The 20,252-nt window shown below is 35.3% G+C and overlaps 3 long non-coding RNA genes and 2 pseudogenes across 3 annotated transcripts; 2 read left to right on the top strand and 3 right to left on the bottom strand.

Moving 5' to 3' along the window:
* Positions 1–5,619: 5,619 nt before the first annotated feature.
* On the top strand, positions 5,620–7,104 carry LOC126877585 (glutathione S-transferase-like; annotated as a pseudogene).
* LOC126877591 (uncharacterized) lies at positions 5,620–15,940 on the bottom strand. Its single transcript, XR_007695163.1, has 2 exons — positions 15,746–15,940; positions 5,620–5,873 (listed from the first exon to the last, which is right to left on the bottom strand). It is a non-coding gene; the product is annotated as an uncharacterized LOC126877591 (long non-coding RNA).
* Positions 7,095–10,076, bottom strand: LOC126877590 (uncharacterized). The gene is made up of 2 exons (XR_007695162.1): positions 9,862–10,076; positions 7,095–9,766 (listed from the first exon to the last, which is right to left on the bottom strand). It is a non-coding gene; the product is annotated as an uncharacterized LOC126877590 (long non-coding RNA).
* Positions 15,493–16,977, top strand: LOC126877584 (glutathione S-transferase-like; annotated as a pseudogene).
* LOC126877589 (uncharacterized) lies at positions 16,968–19,949 on the bottom strand. The gene is made up of 2 exons (XR_007695161.1): positions 19,735–19,949; positions 16,968–19,639 (listed from the first exon to the last, which is right to left on the bottom strand). It is a non-coding gene; the product is annotated as an uncharacterized LOC126877589 (long non-coding RNA).
* Between the last annotated feature and the right edge of the window lie 303 nt (positions 19,950–20,252).

Below are 20,252 nucleotides of genomic sequence, written 5' to 3'. Positions count from 1 at the left end.
TAAGGAACAATTCGCCGCGCACTTCGGTGGCTAAGAAGTAGCAGCCGCGTCGCTAATCAAGGTAGCCGAGGAACTACCGCGGGACGGCGAAACACCAGGAGCGTACGGAAATCGTATCATCACCCTCCTGGGGTCGAAGTGGCGAAATTCAACCAGGGAAGAGGTACTCGCCGCCACCGCCCTCCATCTGCTGGGCTCGCGCGATGAACAAACGTTTTAAACGACTAGCGCTCACGAGTGACATCACGTCGGTGAAACAATTCCAAAGAGAAATGAAGCCCTTCCTATACACGGAGTGGCCAACGCCCCCGCCGTGGAGGTCATTAGCGAGCTCCGGAAACAAACGAGGCAGGTCACCCGCCCCCTGGACCAGGTGTGGCCACTGCGGTATTTACGGACATCCGACATTCGAATGCCGCAAGAGGGCGAAGTGGGAACCGAAGAAGGACCCTCGACGCCCGGAGGAAAGCCGACCGGCTGCACCACCAAAAGCGTTGTGCTTTCACTGCCACATGCCGGGACACATCGCGTCTCGCTGTCCATCGCGGCGAGAAGAAAAACATTGCCCCGAGGACGAGCGCCGGGTCGATGCCTGCGTGGTGGAAGCCCCGACGGGTAGACTAAGCCAGCAGGCCACACACGAGGACGTGTAAGTGTCAGGATGGCCGAGTCGGAGACGAAAGGACGCCGGGGCCCCTCTGGAACTTCAGGACAACACCCTAACCTTGCAACCTAGAGCCTAATATAGCCATAACGAAACAATCGCAAGTATCCAAACCGATAGCAATCGTAGCAATTTGAAGCAAGGTGAGTAACTGATGAGATGACTTTGCATTTGTCTCACCACAGAGACAGACGTTCAAGAATTCATTGTGAAAAGACGAGTACAAACAAGATACGTATGTCTTTCCGTTAAGCGAATGTTACAGTTTGTTTGCAAAAGTCAGTTTTTAGATTATAGAATCGTAGATAGAATTTAGAGGATAGAAACTTTTAGTAGTCACTTTTAGTTTAGTAAAGTCTTATCGACAATAAGCAGACTACGTTATGATACAACGATTCCAACTGAAGATTTCTATCGACATCACGAATTCGATGGCTTCCAAATTTTCTTCTCTGCAATCTCAGACGCTCAACTCGAAAGAATCTTTTAGATGCCCCGACAAACACTCGACTCAGGTTATCTATTATCGTAATCTTCCTACGGGATTTTTTTTAACTGCGTTGCGTTAACGAATAACGGGATAACATCACGTTTCTCTCAACGCCTTTCAACGTTCTACAACTTTTATTCTTTGCAAATCCCTGTCTCTATATGATAAACGCTGGTTATCCGCGGAAGGAGCGAGGACAACGAGGTGTTACTCGATGATCAAAGACAGGAAGATCCTGGTACGCGATAACGTTACTAATTTCCAATTACGATATGTGTGATTACGTAACATCTGCTGTCTGCATAATGCGTTAACGATCCGCGCGTTGATCGCATAAATATAAATCGAAGGGAATGGAATCGCTCGAAACTCATGCAACTATCCGCAGGTGTTTAAAATCGTGTTTTTACACCGCCAACGTAACGTCACGCCAGTCGAATCGAAAAATTATTACTAGACACCGAAGGTGAACAAAAAACGAGGTAAATAGGCTACCGATTGAATAATATCATAACGATCGTATCTCTGGTTTTTGCTCGTCTTTTATATTTGTTTCAAATGTATAAAATATAATCGTATCGATATCGTCCACGATTAAAGCCATCCATCCGCCATCGACGAGGAACGAACGATTATATTTTATCATTTATGCGAATCCTTCTCTTCTCTTCTTTCTCTATTTACGCCCCTCGCCTTGCTTCGTACCGCCGATGATTCACAATTCGATGCACCTGAACAGCTGGAACGTCGCAGATTTTTCCGTACGATAACAAACGTGTTTTTGATGGCCTGCTTTAAACCGTGACGATCGCCATGACGTGCATCAATTGTCGAATGATGTAGTGCGACGATACTCTTACGCAACTTTTTCTTACGCTGTTTTTTCCTCTATTCTTTCTTCCTGTGTGTTATCACATGATCATGAGATACCTGTATAGAAGATGCAAAGAGTCTGTGAAGAATTTACAGATATTTAAGATTATTATAATGATTAAGCAAAAGCTAAGACTCAAAATATTGCTCAAGATGTAATTATGTAATATTTACTCAATTTCTAGAAGACTGTTTATATCTTGTTGTTATTCTTGATATGGAGATAAATATAGTATACTTTATTAAGACCTAGATAAAAGACTTTTTTCTCGTTTCTCTTCTCCTACTTAATCACTAAGAGTTATATAACGTTTATTCGATAATTCTGCTTCTCCTGACCTTTCCACAAATGGTTGTTTATATCTCGACATTCTTGGTACTTTTAATCAAATTTTAATAACAGTACTTTACTCGTCAGAAGTAAATAAAAAAGCTCTAAGTAGAAGCAAGGATTTACTTACCTTTCCTTTCTCGAATCTCAGTTAGCAATGTTGTTCCTCTTGAAAGATTTTCCAAGTTTCCAAGACAATTTCCACGCTGGTAACATTGTATATATTTCAAGTATCGTGAACCACAGGAACTTGTTGAGGCAATATTGAAGAAAGCAAAGAGAATGAAGAAATTGTAGGAACTATGAGAGGCTACTCCTTCTTTCACAACTTATTTTCTCTTCGTTTGGGGGGAAAAACACAAATGAATGTAACGGTTGGTTTCATATACGTTTCAGCTATCTGCTACTATCGCATGGAGGAGGATCCTGAAAAGAAGGAAGCGAGGAAGAATCAACTTTTGAACGAAACAATACCATTTTACTTGACTAAATTCGACCAGATTATTGGCGAAAATGAAGGATATATCATTCCTTCTATCGTAAGATAGTTTATCCAAATTTAATGTTAAAATTTTTAGTCTTTGTGCAAACTGGGCCATGTTGTCCATAAAAAATTATTGAAACTTTGTTGCGACAAGACAGCTTTAATTGTTGAGAGCAGAGTGTATCTTTAAAATTCACTCCTGTTAGTTTATGTACAAATGAATTTGCCAAGATTTTCAGCTTTTAGATAATTATTCATGTATCTTCCTCATCAAGTTTGATAGAAATTATTACTATCGTAATCAAAGCAAAGATTAAGATATGTAAAATCATTTCTCTGGATATGACACTCTTGTTTAATGAGTGATAAATGATACCATTCGAAATATCATATTTATATAATATATAATGATACTTATAAGTGTAATCACTTAAGTACAGATATCTGAATTTTTCTCACTGTCACTGACATAGATACGTATTATCGTTCCTTAGATTACTTGACCAGTTTATTTCTTTCATCACTGTGTTATTATATAATAATAATAAATAATCACATTAAATTAATTTAGTATGATTATGTTGTTTAATAATACGTGTTTCATTGCAAAATATTTAGCGATTGAAGGGCTCATAGGAAACATGAAAGTGAAAGAATACTAGAATCTAGAGTTTACGATTTCAATCTCTTTAACGAGATATTTATCATATTACACAATTCCTGTAAATGTATTTGTAATTATATCGCCGAAGAATTGTATTTAATTAAGCTATGAAGTTGTGGAATCGTGAGAAGGATTATTTTTATAGAACTGTCTAATTTCCATTCGACATTGATTCAGGATACACATTACTCTTTTTTACATAATACCAGTTTTGTCATTTTTAATTAACAAACACCTCCAAAGGTTGAAGTTTCTAAAATTATCTTCTTTCGAACGGTCAATATCCTTCCACCGGGTAGGACACACCCACAGATCAGTCACTTATTCATCTCGTACATACGCACCAGCGTAACTGCCTTCGTTATAAGTTGTTGGAATAAACGGTGAAATATAACTTACTATACTGTGTCATATTCATTTAACCACCTCTTATCTTAACCGAAACAGGGGAACCACTACTTCGCGGCGTCGATTCACCGAATCGTAGCGAGAATTTACGCCTCTCGCTACTGCGACTGCGTCTCTCCGCGAACGGTCGTAACACATTGATCGACAGAAGTACTAAACTCTAATAACATAAATTTATATATTTTCTATTTCCCAGCCACCAGTTTTATAGATTTTTCTATCTTCTGTACTACTTTTATCCCTTTTATTTTTTCTTACATGAGATTATTGTAAATTTAATATCATTTGTTCGCAATATTTGTTATTTATCTTTCCTTGAATTTGAAATTTCGCGCTTCAATGTTGTGTGTTGTTCGACGTTTTATCGAACGATGTTTATCGAACTAGTTCATGAATACATACATAATCATTAAAGAATCTATAAACCTTACTAGTTTGTTTTTACTAAGTTTTGTTACAGAAAACATGTTCTCATAAATTTTCAACTTTAATTTATGGAAATTTATTAACCTTAAACTATAAAATCATTCAATGAGTCTTTCCGGATGTTTTTATGTAGTCATAATTTCACATATCAGCACAGCTCCACCAATAGGATAAGAGTTACGTGGAAGCAACAGGGGGGAAGAAGAACATATATTGATCTAAAGGTTATTTTTGTCTCATTCAAGTTTCTGTTAACCGGCTTGGAAATTTCCTGTGCTTGTTTCGACTTTGAAGTCTTAAAAAAAAAATTGTAAGTAAATAGTATATATATAGTATATATATCCTGAGTCAAAGTTTCTCTTTATAAATAATAAACCGTTTGAAAACTATATTTTGTATGTTTTTTCCTTATTCATAATTAAATAATAAATATGAAATACTTCTACAGAAAGCCGACATCCTTCAATTAACCGAACAGCAGATGATTTAAAAATTAGTAGTTGAAAGAAATAAATGTTATTACATGTTCATAATTGATCGATAAATTTAAGTATACAATTAGAAAATGTTTCTTCTGTATTGATAACTAAATAATACAGATAAGATACAAGATACTTGTACGAAAAGTCGGCGCGTCGTTCAATTAACGGAACAGCAGAGGATTTGAAAATTAGTAGTTGAAAGAAATAAATGTTATCATATGTTTATAATTGATCGATAAATTTAAGTATGCAATTAGAAAATGTTTCTTAAGTTTGGAAGAATATATAATCATGCTGAATGTTTTGTAGTTACGAAAGTTGTATACAAACATACATTGTACATACGACTAGTAATGGTACTAAATTACTGTTAGAGGGTCTTGGGTGTATAGAACCATATGGTTAAATTAATACTAGAGATAACGAATCGTGCGAATGTAATTAATATTTTGAAATGCGTTGTTTGCATTAATTGATAGTTTTCTTATAAACTTTTTTATAAACAATTTCATTGCTATAGAAAGAAAAAATAAATGCCGGTAATATGTCTATCCTACTTAAATAGAAAGTGCAATATTTTGTTATAATATTTGGCGCAAGTTTATACATTATTACATCCAAAAATAATATTCTTTTTATATCTAAGCTATATTAAAATATAAAGATACAAATAGCTATGCGAGTAGTTAGTAGTTGATGCTTTTTACTTAAATTGTCTTATACTTCATAATTTGTAATAATATAATTCTTGTCATCAATGATTCTTTGTTTTTACTTTGTATATATTATACTTCCAGGAAGATGCCGCTCTATAAATTGACTTACTTCCCAGTTACGGCATTGGCAGAACCAATCCGTTCTTCTTCAGCTATGCTAGTATTCCATTTGAAGATGAACGTATCAAAAAGGACGTCTGGCCAGAAATAAAGCCCTGTAAGCTTAAAATTTAAAGAAATTCTGTTTCTTAAATCTCATCTTTCCTAATTTAACTAAAGTAGCTAAATAAAGTAGAACACAATTATGCAGAGTATAACAGATATTATTGTTTACTCTCCATTGCTCTATAAGATATGTGGGAGAACAATAGGTATTGTTAAGGAGACAATGCCCTTTGTTTGCTGATAAATTATCAATAAATTAAATTATATCTTTCCAAAACAGATAACAGGAAGCTAGATATTTAAGAAGCATCATAATCTGTTTGTTCGATAGAATCTTTGATTCTATTAGTTGTATGTTTTTAGTGACTCCTTATGGCCAGCTTCCTATGCTCGTAGCTGATAGAAGGAAGGTTGCTCAGTCTACAGCTATTTGCCGTTACTTAGCCAAACAATATGACTTAGCTGGAAAGACTGACTGGGCAGATCTTCATATTGATGCCACTGTTGATACTATTCATGATATTCGTCATAGTGAGTATCCAGTGCTGTTTTGCATAAATCTTATGAGAATCTTGATAACAGATAGTACATATCTGTTCAGGTATTTATTAGTTGAAATCCGATTTAATATATGATTTAATCGAACGATACACGTATGTCAACAATACAAGACAAAGGATTAAAAAGGATTGTAATTCTATCTTCAGTATCATTTAAATTTCGCACAACACTGTATTCAAATTAGTATAACATTAGCGAATAGTATTTAACTGAAAACAAATTTTCAGAAATTGCCGCCTTCCACTATGAGGAGGACGAGAAGGTCAAAGCTGCAAAACGCAAGGCTGCTGAAGAGACGCTGCTGTTCATTTTAGAACGTTTGGACCAGCAAGTGAAGGAAAATGACGGCTACTTCTACGATGGTACTCTCTCTTGGGCTGATTTAACATTCGTTGCTCTGCTCGATTATTTGAACTTTATGTACAAGTCTGATCTGATCGAGAATTACGAGAATCTGAAGCTGCTGGAGAAAAAGGTCCTCCTTCTGCCCAAGATCAAAAACTGGATTGAGAGACGCCCAGTTAGCGAATTCTAAACTTCACGATTGCTTATGGTTTTATAAGCGTTTAAAGATTGCGGTCTTAGTGTGTTGAGAGAATGAAGAACGAATCGTGTTGATGGAAGTTTGTACGGAATATACTGATTGCTTTTAACATTCATTAGTTCCAGTTATTACCGATATTTTTGTCATTTAGTTAGGGTTTTCCCTTTAGATTACGTTGTGATAGAGAACTATTATTTGTGTATTCCTACAGAAACATACGAACTATATAAACTGTTGACACGATGTTGTGCTTTTGTATTATAGAGATAATAATAAAACCATCAAACAATCATTAATTATGTTTTTTATTATATTCATTAAGAATTGAAGATTACCTCCTTGGTGATCTTGATAATATCGTATTTTACAAATGTTGAACAAAAAAAAATGTATGATTATTTTATTCAATACATTATGAGGGTTGCTTTAAAAAAAATACGAGTTACATATTTCTTTGAAAAAAGCATGATTTTTATCGATACAATAATGTTCTTCTGTTATCGCTTTAAAGTTGAGTACTTCGTTGATTACACGAGAGAACTCGCCTACAGCAAACAAGATACGACCGTGTGTAAAGTAATTAATCTGTTTGCTCGTTGCTAGCTACACATAAGGCTTGCGTAAAAAAAGATATGCATTTCAGTTCAGGCGGAGAATTATGTAGGAAGTCATTTTGTCGATCAATAACTTAGTTAATAAAAGATCAAATTTTCATGTACATAAATGTAAGTAACGTTCAAGTATTAATCATTACATACAATTTTTGTATAATTCGATATCTTGGTCACTTACATCTTACAAATGATATATAGATAATATTTATGAGATACATTGGAGTTATCTTTTAGTTAACGCCATTTTTTCTTGTTTTCTCTGTACTTTTACTATTCTTCCAAAAATATCAAAGGATCGATGACTTCAAATTAAACTAGAATTGCTTCGGTATATTGTCAATCAATGGCTATTTGTATTCACATCTATATCAAAGGAAAACCGATTGCAAAATTAATTACCCTTGCAACTCCGCAATCTGAAACTATGTGTGATCGACCTTGAAGATGACAAATCTCAATGTTTGAAGTAGTACAAAAAGATGATAATTTAATTTCGCTTTATCAAACTGTACAAAATTTGTATACACATACAGAAAAAAAACGGAGTTCAAACATTAATCAACATGAATTATCGGTTATTATTGCTGAGTAATTATTAGGATTAGAGTTTTGGAGTATCGATCGTATCGAGTTTTAACTATCGGTTTCCGCAATTTATTGTTTTTCTAAATTATGTCTAAATGGTATCAGTTTTTGAATATTTTATAGTTTACACTCCAACATACTGACGTAAGCTATCGAAAATAATTGTAAATTATGCAATATCATTTTTTTTATATTTCATAATCTAAATTTTAATCTATTTTTTGTATTTAACATCCCTTTTTTATTGTTCTTGTACGTTCTTCAAAAAATCTTAATTTTTTTTTTGGATAAAATCTTGTGTGAATTTACAAAAAATACGATTCTGCGTTTAATTTTTTTCCCTTATTGTCTTTACATATTTGGAGTTTAAACGCGTTATAAGTACGTTTTTTTTTTTAACATGATTACGTAGAATTCTTATTCTGAATAAATTATTTGTTTCCGCTTCATAACTGTTTCTAAATTACAGTGCATTTAATCTTGAAATGCACAGTAACATTTTATACTTTTTACGTTCTAAGGAATTTTCAGGATCGGTTAAAAATTAAATTACAGTAATGGTAATACTCAATATTAATGTCAGACGTGGATACTTCACTGTTTTGTATAATAATTTGTTATCTTGGCATCGATCAAGGTATTTAATATACAAAGCGTACAGATTAATAAGAATTTTAATTAATCCTTCTTCTATAGTATTCACCGTTCTTTTCGAGCTCGTACCATTTCAAATAGACTTTCGAATAGATTTCAAAGATTTGTCTGTTCAAATAAAACGCGATCTTTTTTATTTCCCTATCAGTCGTCCCGTTACTGTTCCGTAGTTTCCAACAGATTGCAGATTCGTTTAAAAAACATTTGTAACGAAAAACAAACCCACTCGCAGAAATGTTATTCAATATCGCATTTATAACTTTCATAGACATCCTCCTCTCATTGCTATCATTGTAAACAGATTGAAACTTCGTTTGCAAACACTCGCGATTAAAAAAAAAAGAAAAAAAGAAGAATTAATCTTAAACAATTTTATCTCGTGTTCCATTTATAATTTTCATAATTGTCTTCCCGACGTTGTATCATTTTAAATGGCTTTTTTCTATCCATCTATGTTGCAGCGAGATCAACGGTCCTAATTACTAAATTGCACGATGTGTTCATACAAATTCACTTTTTATGAACGCGATGAAGCGAAATGAAACCTAAGTAGAGATTTGTTTTCTCATCAAGTATAACGAGTTTTATACTTTGGATAGATTGCCTCGTTGTGAGAAGGTCTTAATCGTTTATAATTGCGATTAAGTAATTGCAATAAGTCATATTTTTAAGAAACGTTCTCACATGCTGTCACACACTCTAATTAGAAAAGGATCATGAAACATTCGGTTTATGATATTATTTGTTTGTAAATCTTCCTGCTTCCGGAAACTTTTTTAAATATGAAAATATTTATATACAAAATTAAATATTTTTTTCAATATCAACACTTCTTGCGTTTATGTTGTCCTAGTCAGAATTATATTATTTCGTGTATCCTGTTGCTCTTTATATGATAGTCCTCCCGTTGGCCGCGGATTCGTTATCAAGCCTGAGGCCCTCGTCACTAGTGTCACTATCGACAATAAAGGTACCCCACCCGCGACCGGACGATGGAGAACTCCAACACGGAATCGCAATCTCCCGCGAGCCCTGCCCGGGAGGGCGCCTCGAGCTCGGACTCGGAATGTGACTCGAGCTCGGCCTGCTCATGAGGGACCACCCCCTGAAAAACAGCGCACTGTATTCTGCCCTAAACCGTGCCCTAGAGGGTCTGGCAGCGTATTGGCTTACGCAGATAATGGACGGCGACGAGCTCACCTGGCCAGATTTTAAGGAACAATTCGCCGCGCACTTCGGTGGCTAAGAAGTAGCAGCCGCGTCGCTAATCAAGGTAGCCGAGGAACTACCGCGGGACGGCGAAACACCAGGAGCGTACGGAAATCGTATCATCACCCTCCTGGGGTCGAAGTGGCGAAATTCAACCAGGGAAGAGGTACTCGCCGCCACCGCCCTCCATCTGCTGGGCTCGCGCGATGAACAAACGTTTTAAACGACTAGCGCTCACGAGTGACATCACGTCGGTGAAACAATTCCAAAGAGAAATGAAGCCCTTCCTATACACGGAGTGGCCAACGCCCCCGCCGTGGAGGTCATTAGCGAGCTCCGGAAACAAACGAGGCAGGTCACCCGCCCCCTGGACCAGGTGTGGCCACTGCGGTATTTACGGACATCCGACATTCGAATGCCGCAAGAGGGCGAAGTGGGAACCGAAGAAGGACCCTCGACGCCCGGAGGAAAGCCGACCGGCTGCACCACCAAAAGCGTTGTGCTTTCACTGCCACATGCCGGGACACATCGCGTCTCGCTGTCCATCGCGGCGAGAAGAAAAACATTGCCCCGAGGACGAGCGCCGGGTCGATGCCTGCGTGGTGGAAGCCCCGACGGGTAGACTAAGCCAGCAGGCCACACACGAGGACGTGTAAGTGTCAGGATGGCCGAGTCGGAGACGAAAGGACGCCGGGGCCCCTCTGGAACTTCAGGACAACACCCTAACCTTGCAACCTAGAGCCTAATATAGCCATAACGAAACAATCGCAAGTATCCAAACCGATAGCAATCGTAGCAATTTGAAGCAAGGTGAGTAACTGATGAGATGACTTTGCATTTGTCTCACCACAGAGACAGACGTTCAAGAATTCATTGTGAAAAGACGAGTACAAACAAGATACGTATGTCTTTCCGTTAAGCGAATGTTACAGTTTGTTTGCAAAAGTCAGTTTTTAGATTATAGAATCGTAGATAGAATTTAGAGGATAGAAACTTTTAGTAGTCACTTTTAGTTTAGTAAAGTCTTATCGACAATAAGCAGACTACGTTATGATACAACGATTCCAACTGAAGATTTCTATCGACATCACGAATTCGATGGCTTCCAAATTTTCTTCTCTGCAATCTCAGACGCTCAACTCGAAAGAATCTTTTAGATGCCCCGACAAACACTCGACTCAGGTTATCTATTATCGTAATCTTCCTACGGGATTTTTTTTAACTGCGTTGCGTTAACGAATAACGGGATAACATCACGTTTCTCTCAACGCCTTTCAACGTTCTACAACTTTTATTCTTTGCAAATCCCTGTCTCTATATGATAAACGCTGGTTATCCGCGGAAGGAGCGAGGACAACGAGGTGTTACTCGATGATCAAAGACAGGAAGATCCTGGTACGCGATAACGTTACTAATTTCCAATTACGATATGTGTGATTACGTAACATCTGCTGTCTGCATAATGCGTTAACGATCCGCGCGTTGATCGCATAAATATAAATCGAAGGGAATGGAATCGCTCGAAACTCATGCAACTATCCGCAGGTGTTTAAAATCGTGTTTTTACACCGCCAACGTAACGTCACGCCAGTCGAATCGAAAAATTATTACTAGACACCGAAGGTGAACAAAAAACGAGGTAAATAGGCTACCGATTGAATAATATCATAACGATCGTATCTCTGGTTTTTGCTCGTCTTTTATATTTGTTTCAAATGTATAAAATATAATCGTATCGATATCGTCCACGATTAAAGCCATCCATCCGCCATCGACGAGGAACGAACGATTATATTTTATCATTTATGCGAATCCTTCTCTTCTCTTCTTTCTCTATTTACGCCCCTCGCCTTGCTTCGTACCGCCGATGATTCACAATTCGATGCACCTGAACAGCTGGAACGTCGCAGATTTTTCCGTACGATAACAAACGTGTTTTTGATGGCCTGCTTTAAACCGTGACGATCGCCATGACGTGCATCAATTGTCGAATGATGTAGTGCGACGATACTCTTACGCAACTTTTTCTTACGCTGTTTTTTCCTCTATTCTTTCTTCCTGTGTGTTATCACATGATCATGAGATACCTGTATAGAAGATGCAAAGAGTCTGTGAAGAATTTACAGATATTTAAGATTATTATAATGATTAAGCAAAAGCTAAGACTCAAAATATTGCTCAAGATGTAATTATGTAATATTTACTCAATTTCTAGAAGACTGTTTATATCTTGTTGTTATTCTTGATATGGAGATAAATATAGTATACTTTATTAAGACCTAGATAAAAGACTTTTTTCTCGTTTCTCTTCTCCTACTTAATCACTAAGAGTTATATAACGTTTATTCGATAATTCTGCTTCTCCTGACCTTTCCACAAATGGTTGTTTATATCTCGACATTCTTGGTACTTTTAATCAAATTTTAATAACAGTACTTTACTCGTCAGAAGTAAATAAAAAAGCTCTAAGTAGAAGCAAGGATTTACTTACCTTTCCTTTCTCGAATCTCAGTTAGCAATGTTGTTCCTCTTGAAAGATTTTCCAAGTTTCCAAGACAATTTCCACGCTGGTAACATTGTATATATTTCAAGTATCGTGAACCACAGGAACTTGTTGAGGCAATATTGAAGAAAGCAAAGAGAATGAAGAAATTGTAGGAACTATGAGAGGCTACTCCTTCTTTCACAACTTATTTTCTCTTCGTTTGGGGGGAAAAACACAAATGAATGTAACGGTTGGTTTCATATACGTTTCAGCTATCTGCTACTATCGCATGGAGGAGGATCCTGAAAAGAAGGAAGCGAGGAAGAATCAACTTTTGAACGAAACAATACCATTTTACTTGACTAAATTCGACCAGATTATTGGCGAAAATGAAGGATATATCATTCCTTCTATCGTAAGATAGTTTATCCAAATTTAATGTTAAAATTTTTAGTCTTTGTGCAAACTGGGCCATGTTGTCCATAAAAAATTATTGAAACTTTGTTGCGACAAGACAGCTTTAATTGTTGAGAGCAGAGTGTATCTTTAAAATTCACTCCTGTTAGTTTATGTACAAATGAATTTGCCAAGATTTTCAGCTTTTAGATAATTATTCATGTATCTTCCTCATCAAGTTTGATAGAAATTATTACTATCGTAATCAAAGCAAAGATTAAGATATGTAAAATCATTTCTCTGGATATGACACTCTTGTTTAATGAGTGATAAATGATACCATTCGAAATATCATATTTATATAATATATAATGATACTTATAAGTGTAATCACTTAAGTACAGATATCTGAATTTTTCTCACTGTCACTGACATAGATACGTATTATCGTTCCTTAGATTACTTGACCAGTTTATTTCTTTCATCACTGTGTTATTATATAATAATAATAAATAATCACATTAAATTAATTTAGTATGATTATGTTGTTTAATAATACGTGTTTCATTGCAAAATATTTAGCGATTGAAGGGCTCATAGGAAACATGAAAGTGAAAGAATACTAGAATCTAGAGTTTACGATTTCAATCTCTTTAACGAGATATTTATCATATTACACAATTCCTGTAAATGTATTTGTAATTATATCGCCGAAGAATTGTATTTAATTAAGCTATGAAGTTGTGGAATCGTGAGAAGGATTATTTTTATAGAACTGTCTAATTTCCATTCGACATTGATTCAGGATACACATTACTCTTTTTTACATAATACCAGTTTTGTCATTTTTAATTAACAAACACCTCCAAAGGTTGAAGTTTCTAAAATTATCTTCTTTCGAACGGTCAATATCCTTCCACCGGGTAGGACACACCCACAGATCAGTCACTTATTCATCTCGTACATACGCACCAGCGTAACTGCCTTCGTTATAAGTTGTTGGAATAAACGGTGAAATATAACTTACTATACTGTGTCATATTCATTTAACCACCTCTTATCTTAACCGAAACAGGGGAACCACTACTTCGCGGCGTCGATTCACCGAATCGTAGCGAGAATTTACGCCTCTCGCTACTGCGACTGCGTCTCTCCGCGAACGGTCGTAACACATTGATCGACAGAAGTACTAAACTCTAATAACATAAATTTATATATTTTCTATTTCCCAGCCACCAGTTTTATAGATTTTTCTATCTTCTGTACTACTTTTATCCCTTTTATTTTTTCTTACATGAGATTATTGTAAATTTAATATCATTTGTTCGCAATATTTGTTATTTATCTTTCCTTGAATTTGAAATTTCGCGCTTCAATGTTGTGTGTTGTTCGACGTTTTATCGAACGATGTTTATCGAACTAGTTCATGAATACATACATAATCATTAAAGAATCTATAAACCTTACTAGTTTGTTTTTACTAAGTTTTGTTACAGAAAACATGTTCTCATAAATTTTCAACTTTAATTTATGGAAATTTATTAACCTTAAACTATAAAATCATTCAATGAGTCTTTCCGGATGTTTTTATGTAGTCATAATTTCACATATCAGCACAGCTCCACCAATAGGATAAGAGTTACGTGGAAGCAACAGGGGGGAAGAAGAACATATATTGATCTAAAGGTTATTTTTGTCTCATTCAAGTTTCTGTTAACCGGCTTGGAAATTTCCTGTGCTTGTTTCGACTTTGAAGTCTTAAAAAAAAAATTGTAAGTAAATAGTATATATATAGTATATATATCCTGAGTCAAAGTTTCTCTTTATAAATAATAAACCGTTTGAAAACTATATTTTGTATGTTTTTTCCTTATTCATAATTAAATAATAAATATGAAATACTTCTACAGAAAGCCGACATCCTTCAATTAACCGAACAGCAGATGATTTAAAAATTAGTAGTTGAAAGAAATAAATGTTATTACATGTTCATAATTGATCGATAAATTTAAGTATACAATTAGAAAATGTTTCTTCTGTATTGATAACTAAATAATACAGATAAGATACAAGATACTTGTACGAAAAGTCGGCGCGTCGTTCAATTAACGGAACAGCAGAGGATTTGAAAATTAGTAGTTGAAAGAAATAAATGTTATCATATGTTTATAATTGATCGATAAATTTAAGTATGCAATTAGAAAATGTTTCTTAAGTTTGGAAGAATATATAATCATGCTGAATGTTTTGTAGTTACGAAAGTTGTATACAAACATACATTGTACATACGACTAGTAATGGTACTAAATTACTGTTAGAGGGTCTTGGGTGTATAGAACCATATGGTTAAATTAATACTAGAGATAACGAATCGTGCGAATGTAATTAATATTTTGAAATGCGTTGTTTGCATTAATTGATAGTTTTCTTATAAACTTTTTTATAAACAATTTCATTGCTATAGAAAGAAAAAATAAATGCCGGTAATATGTCTATCCTACTTAAATAGAAAGTGCAATATTTTGTTATAATATTTGGCGCAAGTTTATACATTATTACATCCAAAAATAATATTCTTTTTATATCTAAGCTATATTAAAATATAAAGATACAAATAGCTATGCGAGTAGTTAGTAGTTGATGCTTTTTACTTAAATTGTCTTATACTTCATAATTTGTAATAATATAATTCTTGTCATCAATGATTCTTTGTTTTTACTTTGTATATATTATACTTCCAGGAAGATGCCGCTCTATAAATTGACTTACTTCCCAGTTACGGCATTGGCAGAACCAATCCGTTCTTCTTCAGCTATGCTAGTATTCCATTTGAAGATGAACGTATCAAAAAGGACGTCTGGCCAGAAATAAAGCCCTGTAAGCTTAAAATTTAAAGAAATTCTGTTTCTTAAATCTCATCTTTCCTAATTTAACTAAAGTAGCTAAATAAAGTAGAACACAATTATGCAGAGTATAACAGATATTATTGTTTACTCTCCATTGCTCTATAAGATATGTGGGAGAACAATAGGTATTGTTAAGGAGACAATGCCCTTTGTTTGCTGATAAATTATCAATAAATTAAATTATATCTTTCCAAAACAGATAACAGGAAGCTAGATATTTAAGAAGCATCATAATCTGTTTGTTCGATAGAATCTTTGATTCTATTAGTTGTATGTTTTTAGTGACTCCTTATGGCCAGCTTCCTATGCTCGTAGCTGATAGAAGGAAGGTTGCTCAGTCTACAGCTATTTGCCGTTACTTAGCCAAACAATATGACTTAGCTGGAAAGACTGACTGGGCAGATCTTCATATTGATGCCACTGTTGATACTATTCATGATATTCGTCATAGTGAGTATCCAGTGCTGTTTTGCATAAATCTTATGAGAATCTTGATAACAGATAGTACATATCTGTTCAGGTATTTATTAGTTGAAATCCGATTTAATATATGATTTAATCGAACGATACACGTATGTCAACAATACAAGACAAAGGATTAAAAAGGATTGTAATTCTATCTTCAGTATCATTTAAATTTCGCACAACACTGTATTCAAATTAGTATAACATTAGCGAATAGTATTTAACTGAAAACAAATTTTCAGAAATTGCCGCCTTCCACTATGAGGAGGACGAGAAGGTCAAAGCTGCAAAACGCAAGGCTGCTGAAGAGACGCTGCTGTTCATTTTAGAACGTTTGGACCAGCAAGTGAAGGAAAATGACGGCTACTTCTACGATGGTACTCTCTCTTGGGCTGATTTAACATTCGTTGCTCTGCTCGATTATTTGAACTTTATGTACAAGTCTGATCTGATCGAGAATTACGAGAATCTGAAGCTGCTGGAGAAAAAGGTCCTCCTTCTGCCCAAGATCAAAAACTGGATTGAGAGACGCCCAGTTAGCGAATTCTAAACTTCACGATTGCTTATGGTTTTATAAGCGTTTAAAGATTGCGGTCTTAGTGTGTTGAGAGAATGAAGAACGAATCGTGTTGATGGAAGTTTGTACGGAATATACTGATTGCTTTTAACATTCATTAGTTCCAGTTATTACCGATATTTTTGTCATTTAGTTAGGGTTTTCCCTTTAGATTACGTTGTGATAGAGAACTATTATTTGTGTATTCCTACAGAAACATACGAACTATATAAACTGTTGACACGATGTTGTGCTTTTGTATTATAGAGATAATAATAAAACCATCAAACAATCATTAATTATGTTTTTTATTATATTCATTAAGAATTGAAGATTACCTCCTTGGTGATCTTGATAATATCGTATTTTACAAATGTTGAACAAAAAAAAATGTATGATTATTTTATTCAATACATTATGAGGGTTGCTTTAAAAAAAATACGAGTTACATATTTCTTTGAAAAAAGCATGATTTTTATCGATACAATAATGTTCTTCTGTTATCGCTTTAAAGTTGAGTACTTCGTTGATTACACGAGAGAACTCGCCTACAGCAAACAAGATACGACCGTGTGTAAAGTAATTAATCTGTTTGCTCGTTGCTAGCTACACATAAGGCTTGCGTAAAAAAAGATATGCATTTCAGTTCAGGCGGAGAATTATGTAGGAAGTCATTTTGTCGATCAATAACTTAGTTAATAAAAGATCAAATTTTCATGTACATAAATGTAAGTAACGTTCAAGTATTAATCATTACATACAATTTTTGTATAATTCGATATCTTGGTCACTTACATCTTACAAATGATATATAGATAATATTTATGAGATACATTGGAGTTATCTTTTAGTTAACGCCATTTTTTCTTGTTTTCTCTGTACTTTTACTATTCTTCCAAAAATATCAAAGGATCGATGACTTCAAATTAAACTAGAATTGCTTCGGTATATTGTCAATCAATGGCTATTTGTATTCACATCTATATCAAAGGAAAACCGATTGCAAAATTAATTACCCTTGCAACTCCGCAATCTGAAACTATGTGTGATCGACCTTGAAGATGACAAATCTCAATGTTTGAAGTAGTACAAAAAGATGATAATTTAATTTCGCTTTATCAAACTGTACAAAATTTGTATACACATACAGAAAAAAAACGGAGTTCAAACATTAATCAACATGAATTATCGGTTATTATTGCTGAGTAATTATTAGGATTAGAGTTTTGGAGTATCGATCGTATCGAGTTTTAACTATCGGTTTCCGCAATTTATTGTTTTTCTAAATTATGTCTAAATGGTATCAGTTTTTGAATATTTTATAGTTTACACTCCAACATACTGACGTAAGCTATCGAAAATAATTGTAAATTATGCAATATCATTTTTTTTATATTTCATAATCTAAATTTTAATCTATTTTTTGTATTTAACATCCCTTTTTTATTGTTCTTGTACGTTCTTCAAAAAATCTTAATTTTTTTTTTGGATAAAATCTTGTGTGAATTTACAAAAAATACGATTCTGCGTTTAATTTTTTTCCCTTATTGTCTTTACATATTTGGAGTTTAAACGCGTTATAAGTACGTTTTTTTTTTTAACATGATTACGTAGAATTCTTATTCTGAATAAATTATTTGTTTCCGCTTCATAACTGTTTCTAAATTACAGTGCATTTAATCTTGAAATGCACAGTAACATTTTATACTTTTTACGTTCTAAGGAATTTTCAGGATCGGTTAAAAATTAAATTACAGTAATGGTAATACTCAATATTAATGTCAGACGTGGATACTTCACTGTTTTGTATAATAATTTGTTATCTTGGCATCGATCAAGGTATTTAATATACAAAGCGTACAGATTAATAAGAATTTTAATTAATCCTTCTTCTATAGTATTCACCGTTCTTTTCGAGCTCGTACCATTTCAAATAGACTTTCGAATAGATTTCAAAGATTTGTCTGTTCAAATAAAACGCGATCTTTTTTATTTCCCTATCAGTCGTCCCGTTACTGTTCCGTAGTTTCCAACAGATTGCAGATTCGTTTAAAAAACATTTGTAACGAAAAACAAACCCACTCGCAGAAATGTTATTCAATATCGCATTTATAACTTTCATAGACATCCTCCTCTCATTGCTATCATTGTAAACAGATTGAAACTTCGTTTGCAAACACTCGCGATTAAAAAAAAAAGAAAAAAAGAAGAATTAATCTTAAACAATTTTATCTCGTGTTCCATTTATAATTTTCATAATTGTCTTCCCGACGTTGTATCATTTTAAATGGCTTTTTTCTATCCATCTATGTTGCAGCGAGATCAACGGTCCTAATTACTAAATTGCACGATGTGTTCATACAAATTCACTTTTTATGAACGCGATGAAACGAAATGAAACCTAAGTAGAGATTTGTTTTCTCATCAAGTATAACGAGTTTTATACTTTGGATAGATTGCCTCGTTGTGAGAAGGTCTTAATCGTTTATAATTGCGATTAAGTAATTGCAATAAGTCATATTTTTAAGAAACGTTCTCACATGCTGTCACACACTCTAATTAGAAAAGGATCATGAAACATTCGGTTTATGATATTATTTGTTTGTAAATCTTCCTGCTTCCGGAAACTTTTTTAAATATGAAAATATTTATATACAAAATTAAATATTTTTTTCAATATCAACACTTCTTGCGTTTATGTTGTCCTAGTCAGAATTATATTATTTCGTGTATCCTGTTGCTCTTTATATGATAGTCCTCCCGTTGGCCGCGGATTCGTTATCAAGCCTGAGGCCCTCGTCACTAGTGTCACTATCGACAATAAAGGTACCCCACCCGCGACCGGACGATGGAGAACTCCAACACGGAATCGCAATCTCCCGCGAGCCCTGCCCGGGAGGGCGCCTCGAGCTCGGACTCGGAATGTGACTCGAGCTCGGCCTGCTCATGAGGGACCACCCCCTGAAAAACAGCGCACTGTATTCTGCCCTAAACCGTGCCCTAGAGGGTCTGGCAGCGTATTGGCTTACGCAGATAATGGACGGCGACGAGCTCACCTGGCCAGATTTTAAGGAACAATTCGCCGCGCACTTCGGTGGCTAAGAAGTAGCAGCCGCGTCGCTAATCAAGGTAGCCGAGGAACTACCGCGGGACGGCGAAACACCAGGAGCGTACGGAAATCGTATCATCACCCTCCTGGGGTCGAAGTGGCGAAATTCAACCAGGGAAGAGGTACTCGCCGCCACCGCCCTCCATCTGCTGGGCTCGCGCGATGAACAAACGTTTTAAACGACTAGCGCTCACGAGTGACATCACGTCGGTGAAACAATTCCAAAGAGAAATGAAGCCCTTCCTATACACGGAGTGGCCAACGCCCCCGCCGTGGAGGTCATTAGCGAGCTCCGGAAACAAACGAGGCAGGTCACCCGCCCCCTGGACCAGGTGTGGCCACTGCGGTATTTACGGACATCCGACATTCGAATGCCGCAAGAGGGCGAAGTGGGAACCGAAGAAGGACCCTCGACGCCCGGAGGAAAGCCGACCGGCTGCACCACCAAAAGCGTTGTGCTTTCAC

The sequence above is a fragment of the Bombus huntii genome, unplaced genomic scaffold (genome assembly GCF_024542735.1).
Source record: "Bombus huntii isolate Logan2020A unplaced genomic scaffold, iyBomHunt1.1 ctg00000194.1, whole genome shotgun sequence".
NCBI classification, from domain to species: domain Eukaryota; kingdom Metazoa; phylum Arthropoda; class Insecta; order Hymenoptera; family Apidae; genus Bombus; species Bombus huntii.
Note: the sequence above shows the minus strand (reverse complement) of the source record. Positions and strands in the feature narration are given on the sequence as shown.